Here is an 18,989-nt window from a genome sequence, read left to right on the forward strand (position 1 = left end):
AAAAACTATAGATTTGAAGTGATAGGCTTTTAACATATGTGCTGAATAACAACATAAAAAATATCCCTTCTGGTTGAATAACAGTTAAGATTAATATTATGCGTAGCTTATAAAGTCTTTGGTCAAAAGGTACCAGCAGCAGAGAGGATCTCAGAATATGTCATCATAAATAAAAGTGGTCATGTGCTGCATTAATATTTGCGCCCAATTCATCGACCATTCAATCACTAACAATGACCCAAAATATTTATCCTCTTTGAAATTGATTAGGCTGGTGTGGCATCCATGAAGAAGGCTGTAAAGAAAGCGGCATGGACGTCCTCCCTTGATGTCCACGGCGAGAAGCTGCACGCATTCCAGTCGCTTATAGAGTCTTAGACAGACGCTCAGGCTATGGGCCACTGGGCAAAGAGCTGAAGACATCCATCACTGTGTGAGACCGATAAAAGGCTCAGAACGTCAGCTTCTCCACGCGGCCATCAGCGACCAAAAGACCGCGGCCCCGCCCTCAACACAGGCCGAGAGTTTTTCTGCGAGACACATCCCTGGGGATCAAACCAGTCGATAACACGCTGCACGTCTCACACATGGACTTCAGAGCTTTCTTCACACAGACTGGTGCAGGTCGATCTGCACTAACTATGCACTAATCAAAGTGTAATCCACTGACTTTCTGTCAAATGACCAACTGATTAAAAAACAAATTACACAATGAGATGTTCCTCTGGAAGCTGTCTTCAACAGTCTGGGTGTATATTAGCTGATGTTGATGATGCATTTTACTGCCTCTTGAAACCACTTAAACCTTGTGAGCGGCTGTTGAAAGAAGGTGCAACACAGTGTAACACGATGCTCTATATTCTGAAAGTGATTGTGTCAGTTAATTAAAGAAGAAATTGAGATTTCAAGGCAGTTGTCATGTTTTTTTTTTAACCTCAAAGCTCAATAACAGCGAAGCGAGCGATGCACTCATCCAATCAGGTGAAATCAGGTTCAGGTTCATCCAGTCAATTTAAAATGACATCTATCCAGTTGTGTGCAACACAATTCTTTCATACCTAGTGATGATCGGAAACCATTTTTCTCTTAACAATTCTGATTACCTGGACTTTGTGTATAATATATTATCCAGCTTAACCTATTACGCTGGATACTAGGTTAAGTCATAATTGAACAACACAAATATAAACAAATCTCGGAATACACAACAGTTACTTCTTTTAAAATGCTTAAAACTACATTCTTGCTGCAGCAAAGAAGAAGTGGCAAAGCTAAAATATTTTAAAGACGTGTTATCTGATCGGTACGTAGATTCGTTCAGTATCTGCAGTATGGGAGGAATTTCTGATGCTGGTATCGGTATCAGAACATCTCTAAATGTAAGGACATGTTTAAAACGTTGCTTGTTAATTTGTGTATTCCTTCAAATTTAAAGTATACAAAACTCTTGCTAATGCTATTTACTTAATGCACACTTAATGCACACTTCTTTTCCTTTGTAATCACATTAAAGTCAATAAGGTATGAGGCATCTTTTGAGGGATAGAGAGAAGGAGAGCGCTGTGAACAATGAGGGAATTTCAGAGTCTGTTAACAGACTCTGGTACTCTCTAAATCAAGTTCACAAGGCAGAGTATGCAAATGCTGAACAACTGATCCTGAGGAAATAGAAATGTTGCTGACGCTCAGTTTCCTTATGCCTGCCGTTGTCCTGGTTTGTTCATTTCTCATCTCTGGATTCAATCCTCAATATGTCTTATATGTTGATATCAAGCTGAAGTCGATCTCTCTTTATTTGACTTCTCTATTTGTCAGATAGAGAAATATCTCAGTGGGGGGAGGCTGTCCTCTTTATGTGGGGTCTGAAAGTGGGGCAGCTGCCCCCCACACGCATGACCTCCCTTAGTTCAGATCAATAGCTAGCTGCAAATTCCTCAATCCAAGTCCTCAGGAGATACTTAGGCCTTGGTATCCCAGCCATGCGAGCCATCCTATGAATCCTTTAGACGCTGATATTCGGGGTAAATTCCAGTCATTCACGTCCAACATCCTAGACGACCAGATTTGACCTACGGGGGCAGCGCATCTGGTAAACCATACAGGGGAGATGAGTCCTTGTCACTCACCCTGTAGGTCCTGCTAATGAATTCCCTCTATGGACAAATTTGTAAAGCTAGGGGTCCAATTCTATATCTTTATACTTCAGTTTTTTCCCTGTGCCCTTTTTTGTATTCCTGCCAAATTGTGGGGCCCATACTGATCCCTGGGCTGGATGATTTAATGGCTGACTGACTGTTCTATTTAACAAGACAAGCATAATAAGGGGATTAGCAACCTATCAGATGACAGAGTTCAGCGTGCTTGGCAGCAGGTATATGGGCAGATATCCTATATCACATGATTTTTGAATCGCTGTGCAAATGGTATAAATGAGATCATTCTTAATAAATGTTATATCTGAAAAAATAACAACAAAGACAAACTTTAAATAAAGTTGTATTAACGGTTTTATGCACAAGTCGTAAAGTACAATGACATTTTGAACTTCAAAAGAACCACTGAATGTCACGTTCCTCTTTCTTCACTGTGGAAACCCACACTAGAGCGAGACTGAGATGCAATCAACGTCCCGACAGGTCCACACAACACCCCCAGCCCCCACAGCTGGATGTTTGAAGGAGGGAGTTGATGTCACGGAGAGATGGAGGTGAAATGATCTGTTACTAGAAACCTGAATCTCTTCACCGAGACAGCACGCAACATGTCCTCAGACATCTTCATCTACTTTCATAGGTCAGAGGGTTCAGGCTGGTCAACTATACCAACCAACTATAAACTGACCAAACTATAGGTAATTTTACATTTTATTCTTATTTCCAGATGTAGTTATTGATTGTAAATCAGGAAATGTGAAAGTTCCACATAGAGATGTTACTGAGATGAATACTCATAGCCATCATCCAAAATGCCTCTGATGCCGCCTCAGCTATCAACAAGTAAGAGAACCTATGTACCAATATGATACTACATCTTTAAAAGTATGAGTTCTACACAAATAAAACTGCAATTTTCTTTTCCCGGAAATAATTTCTTTCTAATCGCCGGTCCAAAACAGCAGTTCAGCTGTACTGCCACTAGCAAGTATAGCATTAGCCAGAGCTTGCTAAGATTCCAAACCTCTAGACACATGTTACTTAACTGACATCAGTTAAAAAAAGTAAAGATGTGCTTTAAAGAAAACACTCAACTCTCATCAAGCAAAGATCAGGTCTTTTTAAGTGTTCGGACGTCACTGAATTCAACCCAGGAGGCTTCTCTGTAGCTCACGCTCTGACGTTACCACTGGGCAAGAGGCTGATTCATCAGTTTATTTATAAACTATAAGATGTAAGGTCAGTGATGTGATCCGTGACCAGGAACAGAATAAATAAGCTTCTTGTCCATGTATCAAAAAATAAACACGAGACATCCAGCATTGATACACCCCTGTTTCACAAAGTAAGCTTCATGCTGTATTGTTTATTTGGGAAGCTGAAAGACGGTAAGGTCACTGAGGGTTCTGTGTCTCTCTGAGAAAGTTTGATTGTTGAGGGAAGTTCTGGGTCTCTCTGCAGAGTTATAATGAAATAACCCTCTGACCGAACATGGTCTGACTAGTCATAAAAAACAGCAGAGTCCAATTGCCCTTGATTCAACCTTGATTCATGGAAAACCGTGCCCTGAGTGACTGAGACTCCTTACAGACACAACAGCAAAAAAAATGTCTGGCAAAGTTGAAATAGACAGGACGACATGTATTCGGTGCTACTGGGAACCATTTAGTGATTTTCTGTCACATAAACCAGTTAGAGCCCCTGACCACCGCAGAAAAAATGAGGAGAGAAAAGAAAGGAGTATCGGCTGTGTTAGGTCCTGTGAGCTTAAACTGCACCTGCATGCTGAACAGCTTCATCCCCTCCAGATGTCTGGAGGCCTCGCCAGACCCAGAGCCGGCACATCTATAACTGTCTCCTGGTCCCGGACTGCCCAGACTCTGGTGGGTAAACTGCCAGAGAGGAAAAACTCGAAACACAGAGGAGGTGGACTCGAGCCCCGCAGCCACTCGTGCTGCACAGAAAGTGCTGAAAGAGGCCCCGCGATGGCTTGTGTGTGCAGTGTCTTAATATATCACATCTTCAATCCAATCTGATGAATTATTCAGACGGTGCTATCTGCTGGGCCTCTCACCTAAAACATCTGCCCTGCCAGCCCGTCTGCCAGGTCTGCCTTACACTCCCTCCTGCCACAGGAAGCTTTTAGTCGGCTGCTGTCCTGTGGTCTCTGTTCCATTTAACCCCCTTCCTCTATCTCTATTTCCATCTCTCGGACTTTAGGCGCATGAGAGATTATGTTACCATGTCAAAAGAAAGGAGGATTCATATAGATTCTAGAAAAAATTGCATTGTTTTGCTACAAGTGTGCTAAAATGGACTGCATTTATACAGCACTTTTCTATCGACCACTCAAAGGCACTTTCACCCATTCACAAACAAATGTATTTAGTTCTACTACATGCTGCACGTTTTCTATTTCATACACTGCCTGCACATCAGTCATCGGGGGGGAATTTGGAGTTCAGCATCTTGCCAAAGGTGACTTCAGAACGCTGGGGTTCAAACCACCGACCTTGTGGTTATTGGATATATCTGAAGGCAAAAGACTTCAAGGCTGTTCTGAAAGGCCAAACTCGATTGTTCTGAGAGAGGAGAGTGGACAGTGACAGCAACAATCTTTCCTCACATGTGTTACACCTGTTTGTACGCATTCAAAGTGATGGAAACACTTTCGCGCCTCAGCACAAGTGCTCAATCGTTCCCTTATGTGTGTCTAATTGTGAGATCGTTGGTTTCAGGTAATTACAAGAATCATTGGAAACAGCCTCCCTGTTCCAACATCAAAAAGACATGTGGGATGTGTGGAGAGTTTCAGGCACTGTTCACCTGTCAAGCTCTTCAGATTCTGTACTACTCTGATTCCTCTAGTGTCACACAAGCACAGCAAACACTTGCGCCAAATCAGGTTTTTCTCGGTGCCGCCGTGAAAAGATCTGACAAAGCCTTCACCTTCGGGCCAGAGGAAGTGTATACGATTTCAGCTGTGGACTACATCACGCACGAAAGAGGACACCGGGCAGAAAACAGGAGCAGGTTGCATTCTACTTCCAGAGCACTAAAGAAAGAGGTATAAAAGGCGGCACGTTCACCTCCCCCCACTCCCCTGTTTACGGCTCGTAGCAAGGCATTAAATGAACAAATACCAGCATCTCTTAGCAAATTTCATCAGTCTCGTATCCAAGGCTAGAGAAGAGTAACTGTGTGAAAGTGTCGTTCTCATGCAGTTAAACAAATTAGATCCACTACTCCTACCTCTTAGTGAAGAACGGTATCAGACATTAATGTTAAAAGATAGCAACGCTTGTTTACAGTGAGGCAATTAGAGGCCTATGATCCAAGAGTTACGGCAGGAATGTCTGAAAGGGTCAGTGGCACCAGTAGCAGAGGAAAGGGCACAACCTGGAATGTTCAGAGATATCAAATCACAGCGGCGAGGGAGGGACGGGCGGCGGAACAAGACTCGATCGGAGGCGGATTCCATTAATCAGGCCTCCTCTCATTCTGGTGTCAGAGAGCGCACAAACACGTCCGACCGCTAACGACAACTCGTTTCACGTTGGCCGTATGCGACACCTCAACAGTCGTCCCTTCATCTCCGGTGTCAGGAGTTCAGACTCACACATGGCTACAAGGATTAAAATAGAACTTTATTATTAAACATGCAACATGCAAGAGGAACAGGTGCTCGATGGCGGCCGGGGGAAACACACCCTGAAAAGACAATTTTGAGATCGTCACACCAGCCCGTCAGAAAGCGCTGACGCACGTGTAAACACACTCCACATGGTCTGCCAAGGCCTTTTCACAGGGTTGTGTATACAGGTAAAATAAGACTCTGCGTGGACAGGACGTGGCCCGGACATTCTTCACATGTGTGTGACGTGTATGGCTTCACGCGGGTTAAGAGGCAGATGTGAGGGTCCCTGGGACACTGGAGCGGTCGTAGGCATATTGGCCACGTTCCATGTCGCGAGTCACTTCCCACATCGTGGCACAGTGCTGGACTGGGAATAAACAGAGGAGCCTGCTGTGCTCCCACAAAGCATGTTTGCAGAGTTCCCATCAGTGAGTACACAGTAAGAGGACTCCCTGAAGGCCTGTGTTTAACCTTTAGGTTACAAGTGGCTGGCCACTCCAAAGCCCCCCCCCCACCCCCCTCTGCCTCACATGTTAACCCTTTTCTCACACACTGAATCCACACAAACAGGCTCTGTGACAGAAGCCAGAAAACTTAGAATACTTTCTCAAAGATCACTAATAAACTTTAGATCTCAGCTTCTTTGACATTAGGGTTAAGAATTCCTTGAAGCTCATTTGTACTTAACGTTACAGACGGAAACAGACGGAGCCCTCTGTCCGTTCTCTGTGTTCCTTTTGTTCGTATTTGCAAACGTCTTCTAAAAGCTCACACATATGGATGAAACACACAAAATGTAGCAGTACCACCAAAAATTGTGGGGGGGGGGGGGACGTTTACTCAACAGTTAAAGTACAACAACCAAGAAAACAAGGAAGAAAACTCAACGCTGTCATAACTTTTTGAGGAGAGACACGGAGAGTCAGCCGCTCTACTAAGAGGCACATTACCACAACCTAGCCCACTAACGCAATGTTTGTTGTTCTTCGAAACAATGGCCTCTGCGCTGCCCTCTAGTGGATGTATTGCTTAACTATTGCAAAGGAAGCACTGAAGTGTGTGGGCAGTGACGTTACATCCTTGGAAATGAACGTATCGCTTTTTTGTTCATGAATACAGAACAAGTCTTTGAGATGCTTAAACAAAATTAAATTTGACAATCTATGATTCAATGATTCAAAACGCTCCGTTTACTGAAGAAATCCATGATTTATGACCATGTGGTGAGATTATTCTATCAAAGAAACATAAAAGCTTTTTGCTTGACCTCAGTCCATCTGACACGGGATGTGAAAAGATTTTCTGGCAGTGGTAAATATAGCTCAAATTCCGTAAAAAGTCATTTTTCTTTAAAGAACTTTCTGTTCCCAATTATACGAGTGTACAGATTTATTAGCAACTTAATATGAAGAGTAGGTTGATTCAACTGTAGAATTTTCCAAACCGTAAATGATTTCTGTATCTGAATCATTGTTCTGTTCTGCAGAGTCATTGGAGGAGACACCACTGTATTTTAGAGACCAGCTGTTGTGTTACTGCATTGAGCACAGCTCTTGTCTTGGAAAACAGCACACAATATTTTTGGCTAAGTTTAAAAGCATCTCTTGAATTTCAGAAAAGAAATAACTAATCCAATCCAAACTGTGGTGTTTCTTATTCAGAGCCATGCACTTATGATATAAATTACAGCCTTTAACGGCACAGTGACCTTTGTTTAAACTTGTGTGACTGTCGTGAAATCTAAAATAACATTTGTGACACAATAAGCAGACAGCGGAGAAAACAGTACATACAAAATCAAAAGTGAAAATATTTTTCTCACACACAGAGAGACATGCACAGAATGACAGGGAGAGCGTCGACCTGACTGTATAAACAGATGAAGAAGAAGGATCAGAGTAGCCTAATGCTGAGAAAATGCCCTTGGGATATGCTGACAAAATGGAAACATGTGCATATGGGAGCAGCATAGGGGATTAAGCTGTGATAAAACAGTGTGATTTATTTCTTCTTTGTCTTTTCTGCTCTGAGCAGATTTAGTAATCTGCAACAGGCTGTTCCCCCACTTTGAGCTGCTTCACTACACATAGACATAATTTTTATCCTTTTTTGCTAATATTCCTTTCAGCAAGTTTTATGTGGAGCAGGCCGGCATCAAATCAAATTTCCAAACTGCGAAAGAATGTTCCAGCGTCCCAGACAAACTATGCTTCCACTGCGAGTAATTATCTCAGTGTTGTAAAAAATATTTTGTGCAGAAGTCTGGATTTAGCGGGACTGATATAACAGGGACCACGCTTTACCAACGAGCCAAAGCTCTTCTGACAGCATCATACAGGCAGCTCATTGTCAAGGCCGCCGGTGTCCAGAATGCAACTGCCAGCTGTTTTCTTTGTGGATCAAACCAAAAGAAAACAGCAGACCAAGGTCAGCACAGACGGGCTTTTCTCCCGCGGCAGACGGATGAACCTCCGCATACGAGGCTCCGTAAAACAGAAACGCTCTGTCACAAACGAGAGAGCCCTGCTGATTATATTCCACCCTCTTGTGGAATAATTAACCATTTTCAAAAAAGATCATGAAAGCTCCTGTTTGTTCCAGCTCTGCTTGGTATTTGTTGATCATCTTAGGATATGTGTGTGTATGTGTGTGTGTGTGTTTGTGAAAGCTTGGTTTGTGAGGGTTATCTCACATGTCCGCCCCAACATGTTGGTTCACTCTGGACACAATCAGATGGACGTGGGCAACATCAAACTTGTATAGAGACGAAAGAAGATGCAGATTTTTCTCTCGGGACACTGAGAGGACGTAAGAATGTCAAACTCCCCCTCCTCATGACATGACTTGGATATCTGACCTTTACTATGCAAAGTGATCCATGTGTATGTTTGACATCATATGTTTTTTACATGAATCAGCTGAAGGGAAAACGTTTCCCTGTGCACACATTAAATCTGAGTTTGAGATACATGAACCATTTTGTGGTGCCACAACTATTTTGGAAGTTACTCGAGGTCCAGCAACCTAACAAGTGGGATTTGGAAACCTGAAGCTTCCAGTGCAAATACATCAAGGATTGACTTCACGGTCAAGTTGGAGACATCTTGGATTATGTTTACCACTAAATCTTTTGAATCGAGCAAATTTTCTTAAATATTTATTATCAGATATCAAATGCAGATTTTTCTCTAATTATATATCAGAAGCAATTCCAAGCAAAGTAGTTTGCGTCCTTCTGTGGCTTTGTGTGAATATGAAACTATAATAGTTCTGCCAAGGCCCAACAGTCCCAGTCTGCACCAAATGGCACAAACTCATAAATATCAGTCTCCTGAACATCCTTGTTTTGTTTTTTTTCATCAAGATTCATGAATTATTCTCGGAGAAATTAATGAGAAATATGGAAACCGCCGCAAAAACAGAGAAGTACCAACAAAAAGCATTGGGGGGCGGTGTAGCCAATAGTTTACGTGAGATGGCAATAGGACCCGAGGAAGACATTTCAACACCAAACTTTTTAAGAAGAAAACTTGTTTGTTAGAGTTTAATTATCATAACCTCCTCCGACGTTATGTTTGTTAGAATCTCAGAAACTATCGACTCTGCGCTGCCCTCTAGTGTTAAAGAAAGCAGCAAAACACAAGAAGATAACCGGATCTGTCCCTTGATTCTGGATGCACACCAAAATGTAATTTCTGACTCATTCCACATCCCTCCACCAGTTTCACTTTTTTTGTCCAGAAGAGTATTCATTCTGACTAACAAACAGACAGACAGACAGACAGGGGTGAAAACATAACCTCCATAGCAGAGGAAATAGGCCAATAGTGAACCAACAGCCTGCTCCCTTCATATATTCTTGCTACTTCCCAAAACACACAAGACACTGAGACACTTAAAGGCCCTTGGCAGCACACACTCAAAAGTAAGCATAAAGAGCAAATACAGTTCTTAGGTCAAACTCCTCACTGACTTCTGACCTAATTTTCCATCATCTACCTCCCACACACCTCTAACAGTTTGGCAATGGTTTCAATGGGGCTGCCAGCAGCGTGTGGGTGAGGGAAACTTAGAGTTGCACACAATAACACCTGATGCTTCTGTGTTCCAGCTGCCAGGAATCACATGAACCCCTGACCAGTGTCATAACACACACACAAACACACACCCAGACACACATCCCCAACAATTTCTCTCTCAGCTATCACAGCCACAAAAACAGAGACAACCATGACTTTGTGTTGATATTTATGTTCTGGTTCTTGCCCATGAGCTTCTTCCGAACTCATCTGAGGTCACACAAAGTTTGCAGGCATGACCAAGGATGTGTGTGTGTGTGTGTGTGTGTGTGTGTGTGTGTGTGTGTTTGTGTGCACTGGCTGCCACATTCACTAACTCCTATCAGTGGAAAAGAGGCCCCCACTTCCAGTCACAGCCTCGGCTTAAGGAGTGAGAGCCATCCTCATTCCCTTCATTACTATGGACACACAAACACACACACACACACATATACACACATACACACAGATATACACCCACACACACAAGCCAGCAAGCCTTAAAATGCAAACACTCCCAGGTAAATAGCGGTTTCCAAAGAAAATAAGTCCAGCATCTCTTAATGCGAGGGTAGCTCCTACACATTCAGTACACAAAGTCAAGACTCAACTCACACACACACACAAACAACATGCACAAGCTTGCACTCAGCCCGGGCCATTTAATGACCCCCTTGCCCTGCTCTCACCTTGCGATAAAGACCTACAAAGGAGAAAGAGGGCTGTTTCCTGACAGCTCACACCCACTTTTACCTTTTTGAGAGAGACAAACAATAAACTGCACACGTAGGCTCAGTCATAAAACAAGTTGATAATTCTCTAACAAGGAAGGGAATGAGAGGTTAATCTGGCATCATCTCGAATAGGTAACCAGAGCTGCAGTGTGCCCACGTGAATGATTCATGAGGCCCAGTTAATGAACATGAGGGTGTAATGTCGGTAAAAGCAGTATACTCACAGTCTGTGATACTCAGCCGTGACACAGAAAAACTTCCCCTCAGATCTAAAAACAGGGTCCTTAAGGTGAAACACACACATACACACACAAACACACACAGACACACACAGACTGACTCCTCGTCCAGGAAGTGTCAGAGGAAAATCCACACAACCAGCAGAGTTTAAAGCTCCAGCAGATGACAGCTCTGAGTGTGTAGGTCCACACACTCCCTCTCTCCCTGACACAGTGAGGTTACTACAGCCTGCCTCTGGCCACTCAAAGCACTGGAGCTCCTCCCATCACACACTGTCAGACAGAGAGAGAGGGGGGGGGGGGGGGGGGAGAGAAGGGAGGGAGAGGAGAGGGAGGGAGACGAGAGGGCGGGAGGGAGGAGCACTTCTACTGCATGATCTCAGTTCATTTAGTACGTCAGTGCTGATGTGCAGGTTGAAATACTTTTATTAAATATTCACATAGGCCTATATTTCACCAATTTCACTAAATCTAAGGTCAAACCATAATTTTGTTTTATTTTGTTATTTCCGATATATATGTCTTTTTTTTTTAATTGTTAAAAAAAACGTATACAGCTTTACCGATTTTTTATTTAATATTTTAGGCTATTTAATCTCTTAATCGCGTCATTTAGCATTTTAACTCATTGTTTTACATTGTGCTATTTGATTTTAAATATTGTTTTCATTTGATTTTGTCTCTGTGTTTTTTATGAACCTACTGTGTATGAAATGTGCTTTATAAATAAAACTACTAGCCTTATGTATATATTTTATGTTTTATATTAGAAGACATTCTTCAAAAAGAGGTTATCCGTGAGCAAGTAAGTTCTTTCCCTACCTTGACAGTATTTTCCAGGGTTATTTAGATGCTTGTGTGAGTTTTAACCCATGCAAATAAAAAACACAATCAACAAACGAAAAATCCCAATTTGGTCATGGGGTGTTTTTGTCACAAGACAGTTCAACTGTGTGATTTTTGGGAAATCACCCATTTGAATAATAAGTTACACAAGAAAAGAAAATCACCACCACATGTTGAAATGAATCAACGGCCTGAATGCATTAAACAGATCGTATTCTTCTTTTCTCCTTGAGGGAGGGAGAAGCTTCTCTTGTGCAGATGTTGAACCTCTCAGCCAGCTGTGTGCACCCATATAAAGACTGGTTTTTAATGACTGTAATTACCAGTAACTTTGAGCTACTGGGAAATACATTTGTCCTAAATCACAGTCATCAATTAACATCTTTAAATGTAAATATATCAGTAGAAACATAAATATGGTCGCAAATTCTTGAATAAATACAAAATACATATATTATCTTACTTAATTAAATAAATAAGTTGTTTAAAACAATAATGTTAACATGGTGTGGATCGTTCTATGACATTCTAATGCCCTGTACAAAATCTATCAAAGGCAAATGAAGAAGATGCTCAGAGCTGATGTATAGAGCAGAGCCACAAAGTCGTTCTAAAATAACAAACACTGACAAGGACACAGTTTCCAGGCCACGACTCCTAAAGTTCAACAGAAGTGACGCAGAAAAGTCTCAGAAGGGACGTTTCACAGAGTCGTAAAGGGGACACGGCTTCACCGAATCACATACTCCACTTCATGTTTTATACACACAGCTTAAACATATTCAATCATAATGTAATGTAATGTAATAATTTAATGTAATGTAATAATAATAACGATGATTAAAACTATTTCAAGTATGCAATAAATCCAACGAAAATCTCATACACAGAAAAAGACATACACAAATATTAGTAATGCTCTGCCGATGAATGTCCCCTGAAGTCTTATAAAAGTCCTCAAAGCAAAAGATGTTCCCAAATAACTTCACATGCATTCTCCAGAAATATTTCCAGGGTAAATATAGAGAAGTGTGAGATGGCGGAGTGTTGAGACGGGGATGCCTGTTACTAAAATAGAAGACGGTAACTCACTTTAGGCAACTGTTAAGGAGGGAGGCGCGAGGCCAAGTTTGAGGTGTTGGGACTCTGAATGTCGGCTCAGTGTTTCTGTTCAGAGTCGAGATTCCACGAGGTCACATGACACATACTCAGCCCCCCCCCCCCACACACACACACTGGTAACGCACCTCTGGTTGAGTTGGACCACCTGCCGCTGCCGGCCACACTTTTGTAAACAGTCCACAGAATATGAAAGACCCCACCACCCCCCGGGCAGACGTCTAAACGTGGCTCAGACCTGTCAAACAGACGGAGACCCTGTGATCCGTCTTCGCCTGTGACCCCGTTAATGTGGCTGTTCTCAAAATGTCACTTTCATTGCCTGCACGCTCCGTGACTATACAACACAAAGTGCACCCCAACCAGTCACAATTAGAAAACTCGGAAATGCTCAGTAATTGGTGAAGGTAAAAATTACTGTAAGTTGGGTACTTGAGAACAATGGGAAATGTAATAAATTGAGGGTTATTGATGAATAACAGATAAAAGAGATTCAAGCATGACTGGTTTTGAGAAATGAGATCACACGAGCAGAATCTGCTGTTTTATACAGAAAATTTGAATTTAACCTTTTCAACTTGATAAGAGGTAAATATCAAACATTTGCCTTTGTGATTCCACTGGACGACATGAAAATGCAGGTTTGATCCTTTCTCCTCAGCGGGTTTTTCGCACACGCAGCCGACAGAAGTGCTGACAGGTCACTCCATATAAATGAATAACAATCGAGGAGTTACGGCTCTGCGATAAGCCCTCGTGTTTCACATATTAGCTTAATGGAAACACACCAGATAGCAGCACCGCGCGACTTAGAGTCAGTGAGGCTGACAGCAGCAGGGAAGGCAACAGAGAAACGCTGGGACCCAACTCTCAGCTTCACAGACGTGCACGACCTCACAGCTTTGGACTGTTCGATGAAGATGAATCTCTGCATCTCTCCACATTGCTTTTACTGCAGCAATGTGGTTAAACAACACTGTCTAGTGTGTTGAAACCACACATTGTATAAAAAGATGGACGAGATGACTACTGCACAAACGTGACGTAAAATTTAAGTTATTTTTTTATTATTTTTGACATTGTAGATAGGTTTTATGTTCAAGTGTTCTTTATTCCAAAAAGGTTGGTTTCAAATTGTTACTTGATGCTTTAGAAATGGGGCAGAATGTCATAATTGACAGCTGAGACTGACAGTACGTGAACGCTACTGCACAGACTCCAGCTCCAAATGTGCAAGATGCCAGCATTCGAGAATATTTGGGCTTCACTTCTACGCAGTGGGATGAAGTGGATTTGAGTCATCCATCTTTTTAAACAGTGTATTTATAAAACACCTTAATAATGTGTCATACAAATGTGATAAATAGAAAATAAATGTGTTCACTTCATCTCTCACATTTACCTTTATCATAGCAGCTACTCTATTTAATCAGTCTTTCCTCTGAAATGCCAAACCTTGTCTTTTTTTCTTATTCTCAAGAAAGCATAAAAAAACTATTTAAGTTAAAAAAAAATCACTGTGAAAGAGAAGGAAAATATTTTACCCTCTAGCAAAACAGTCTGCTGTGCATCTTACTGGTTGTGAGTAGTTGCATGGTAACAGCCGGACCAGGGTCAACAAGCATCTGTTCAGAGGTACCAGCTGAAGGGAAAATCCAAGTAAACAACTTGAGTTCAGAAGCAAAATAGGGATCAGACTCACAACGACTCTGTCAAAGGGTTTCTTTGTCCTCACAACACTTAAATGCGACCTTTGATTCTTCAGCCTCGGCCTTTATATAAAACACAGACACTGGTGTGTTGTACTTGTATATGAGGTAGAAATAGCGTAGATATTTTTACACTGAGTGAAATATTTTTTTTTTCTTTAATTTCTTGTTAAATGTTTGTACTTGAACACTCACTTTCTATATCTGGAACTGGAAAGGAAACATCTGTTTTGGGTCCAAACCCAAGACTCCCCTTCAAAAGTAAACTTTCAATCCTATACTAAGTTCAGCAAAATTTGGCTTAACCTTATTATTGTCTTTGGAAACTTTTAGAGCTGTATGTGAATTCAAAATAAAGTGTTTGAACATGCATTCATTTTGCAGGCAGACTACAGGCCACTAGTTGTTAAAAGGCATCATGTGATACAAGACCTTTCACGATATCCAGCATTCAGGTGCATTTTAGCATTTGGGTGAGATTAACCTGGTTGGATTAGCTTTAGATTTGAGCAAAAAATAATCTAAAAAAAATCTTATTATTTAAGTCAATTTTCCAGCAAACAGCCTTCACTCCTGCTTCTTGAATGTAAGCATTTGTTGCTTTACTTTGGCTGAAGTGAAAGAAAAGTAAAAATAAACATTTTGGAGAGACGGTGTGTCACAACCAGACACTTTGTACATTATTCAGATTATGTTTTCATGACTGGACAATAACCTGAAACTAAGAGCCTTCCTGTTTTCATTAGCTTGAATGAACCCTTCATATCTATAGAGGGCGGGTCGTTTTCCTCAAAGCCCACCATAGAGCACCGCCATGCTTCTACATGTTTCTAAACCAAATGCTGACTTCGAGGGGGAGATTTTGTATTTGTTGTTACCTGACGATAACATTCTCCTACAATCAAAGTGAGGAGTTGATTTTCACTGTTAGATGCCATTAAATCCTACATCCTGGTCCTTTAGAAGAAACCATTAGTCGCAGCCCTACAGTCACTTTAAATCAAATTGCTTCTTGACAGAAATCTAATTGTAAACTCATGGAAAGACGTTTATAAAAGGTGAATGATCTGTCAAGAAAAGCAGCACCAGAGGTGACGACCATGTGATACACAACTGAGGTGACGACCATGTGATCCACAGCTGAGGTGCGTTCCTCATTCTGGCAATGAGTGGAAGTGGTGTTAATCACGTTGGATGGTGTGTAATATACCCAGCATGTGATCTGACACACTCATCCCAGATTGTCTGGTGAGGGATCTCCAGGTTTTTAGAGCTTTGTTCTGTTCAGCAAAAAAGAAAAATCGCGCTTTGATGGCACGGCATGACACGGGCAAAGGCATCACTGCAGCCCCTCTGACACAGTAGCTCTCCAGCAGGGAGGGATTGTTGGATAGAGTGCCCTCTGGCACGGAGGTGATGCCAGTTAGCAATCCCAGGGGTATGTGTGTGTGTGTGTGTGTGTGAGAGCTTTTCAACCATCTATGTGACTCACTGCTCGTCCTTTCATTACACTGTTGCATACATGCTCATTTTCTGTATGTCACCATCCCATCTATTAGTCACTCGGCTGAAACCACAACTGGAGTTCCCAGAATTACCAGTCATGTTTTTAGTAAATCATCCGCTGAGTATGTGACTTTTAGAATCATGCTCTCACTCAGGTGCTTGTGGCTAACCTTATCTAATCTCTGATTCATCATTACGAAGACAAACGTGGTTGTAACAGTTTGAGCTGCCAAGCTATTGATTCGACTGAATATTCGTCAAACCAGAGCCAACAGCTCCAAAGCAAGTGAAACCTGCTCGGAATTCGACAAAGCAGGAGGAACAGCTCGGACGCTCATCAGGTGGCCCTCCCTGGCCATGGCAGCAGCTCAATTCTCCTCTATTCTCCAGCTCAAGGCCCCTCCCCCACACATACATACATACCCCCACAGCCACATACACTAACAACCATGTCCTGCTCTGTTCAACAGAGCGCAAATTCAATCAAGCAATTCTTTCCCTTCTCACAGCAGGGAATTTAGATCCACTGTAGTCCAACAATATCTGTATGATTCTCAGAGCTCATGTGAGAGTGAAGCTGTGAGTATTATAAGACCTTATTTATCGTGGAATGATAGAAATGAACCGCAGATATTTCATATTTTCTGGAGGGGATGTATGTGAGAGTGCAAATAAAATCAGTTGCTTTGGGGATTTTTTGCAATTTCTCCCCCGAGCCCCCAATGTAAAACGTCCAGCAAATGTACTCGTGAGTCAAGGTAACAATGCAGCAGGAACATGTGTGGTAAATTCACGACAAGGGGGTGGGCGTGTTGACGATGTTTCTAACACCTGACAGATGCAAAACTGAAAAATAAAAGCCAGAAGAATACGAATATCTCCGGATGAAAAAGAAATGCCAAACACACAGAAGATGGAAGGACAATGAGATAGAACGGCTTTCGGTGAAACGGGTCGACGCTGGTGTTGATGCTTTTTAAATAAAGTTAAAACAGCGTTTTAGAAGAACGAGCATTTGTCACTGTTTTCTTTTATGATCTATAGACAATTAACTATAATGATTAATCAAGACAATTTGTTGCTACAGCCTTACATAACGTATATATCTCAAATTATGACACAAAATGATGTACATCTGAACATACTCACGACTATACAGGACGTTCCGGTGCTACTCTGATCTCCAAAGGTTTCCCTGTCTAATCCACATCAGACGGACTTGAACAACAATATATTTACATCAACAAAACTATGGAGTGCGCAAGTTTTTAATTACTTTAAATCCCACAGCACATTTAAGACCAGAACTCAAAATCACACCCAGTGGCCGTATTCAGGACATAATAACAGTGGTGTAGTGACGTCAGCTCGTCTCTCAGGTGAAAATGACAAGAGGAACTGACTGCTCCCAGTCTCAGCTGATCAGTCTATTAATTACATACATTATGTGGCTACATGGCCTGATATTCAGAAAGCAGAAGAATAATGGTCTCTCAAGGATAATGCTCTGTGTCCCCTGTGTCTCAAAGCCCAATTACATCCACTGCAAACATGACCGTGTCCCCATGGGGAAATCGTAAAATGACCCTGGAAGTACAACATGGTTCCTCTGGACTTAATAATCCAAGCAGGGACCTTTTTTTTATACAGAAATCCTCCTGGTCCCAAGTGGCTAATGAGACATTAGACATGATTGGGGGGGGGGGGGGGGGGGGAGTTATTCCAGCAAGCTGATTACAGCAAAAAGGGAAATGTTGTAGTCCTAATGCACTGAGTGGAAATGACCCGATGACATGAATGGATAGCATTAGACAAAAAAAAAGAAAAGAAGTGAATGATGACTCAAGCACAGGGAAAACCCAGGATGAATTAGTAATAAGGCACATCTACATGTGGGGCAGACGAGACATGAAATATTAACTCTGCTCCTGATATAGAGCAAGAGTTAAGGTTAAGCAACTATGGATAAAAAAGAAAACCTCCTGTACATTTGCAACCAGCAGCAGCAGCACTGTGGTCCTGTGCTAGAAATACACCTCCCGTTAGAAGACAGTGGCGAAGAGGAGGAGGAAAGTGTCTGCCTCAGCATCTACGTAATGTTCTGTAATTCAACGTTCATTTGTGAAGCAGTCCCCCAAAAGAACAAGAATCTGCATTCAGATCAGTTTGACCCACCGCATCATTCATCTCGGCTGCATCACTTTCACTGAACACGCCCAGTTTCTGTAGCGCAGGCGAATCAAAGTGTGACATATGCTCCGTGGAAGTCAGATAAATATATATCCCATGCAAGAGATCAAACAAAAAAGTACAGCCGTGTTTTTGTATTCATGAAAAAATCCTCATCCTCTAAGTGGAGCGAAAAGGCGCACGGTGATCTTTACGCACAGAGGAGAAATCACTTTACAGTAATTGTAGCTCTCCAGGACACACGCTGAATTACCTCTGAGCGCGCACGGGCATCTGTCTCATCTTTACCATGGAAACCAACACCACAGTATAGTGCATGCACACACACACACACACACACAAACACACGCGCCCATAGGGTGAAATTGCCATGGCATCCAGCGCCGCGGCGACAGGAAGCTTTCAGCCACCAGACCAATTTACTCCGCGGCGGCAGCGAACTGGACACCCAGTCATCCTCCCGTCTCTCACTCCCCTCATCCCTACTCCCTCTACGATGCAATCTCTTTTTGCCATGCTGTTGCAGAACAATTACCTGTCGTCCTTTTTCAGCTGAGGACAAGGTCTTCTCAGTTTTCAGAGGAGTGGCTCTCTCAGTCGAGCGGTGTCAGGAGGAGAAGACGCGCTGCAGGGGTCCCGAGAGATGCCCAGGGATGCGGCTGAGCAACCGGCACCGCAGGCACGCATCCACCACTACCACCACCAGTGAGAGCAGCGGCAGCAGATCGGAAGGGGCGGGGGAGATATGAAAAAAAAAAAAAGGCAGAGAGATGGTGGGGAGGGGGGGGTTGCTCTATC

At 42.4% G+C, this 18,989-nt stretch overlaps 1 protein-coding gene across 1 annotated transcript in view; it reads right to left on the bottom strand.

Annotated features, from left to right (window-relative positions):
- sema4ba (sema domain, immunoglobulin domain (Ig), transmembrane domain (TM) and short cytoplasmic domain, (semaphorin) 4Ba) overlaps positions 1-11,021 on the bottom strand; it is a 42,098-nt gene extending 31,077 nt beyond the window's left edge. The window contains exon 1 of the mRNA XM_062390183.1: positions 10,807-11,021. The gene's annotated coding sequence lies outside the window, so the exon portion shown is untranslated. The remainder of the gene's footprint in view (positions 1-10,806) is intronic.
- Positions 11,022-18,989: the final 7,968 nt, after the last annotated feature.

Source organism: Platichthys flesus, chromosome 6 (genome assembly GCF_949316205.1).
Source record: "Platichthys flesus chromosome 6, fPlaFle2.1, whole genome shotgun sequence".
In the NCBI taxonomy this organism is placed as follows: Eukaryota; Metazoa; Chordata; class Actinopteri; order Pleuronectiformes; family Pleuronectidae; genus Platichthys; species Platichthys flesus.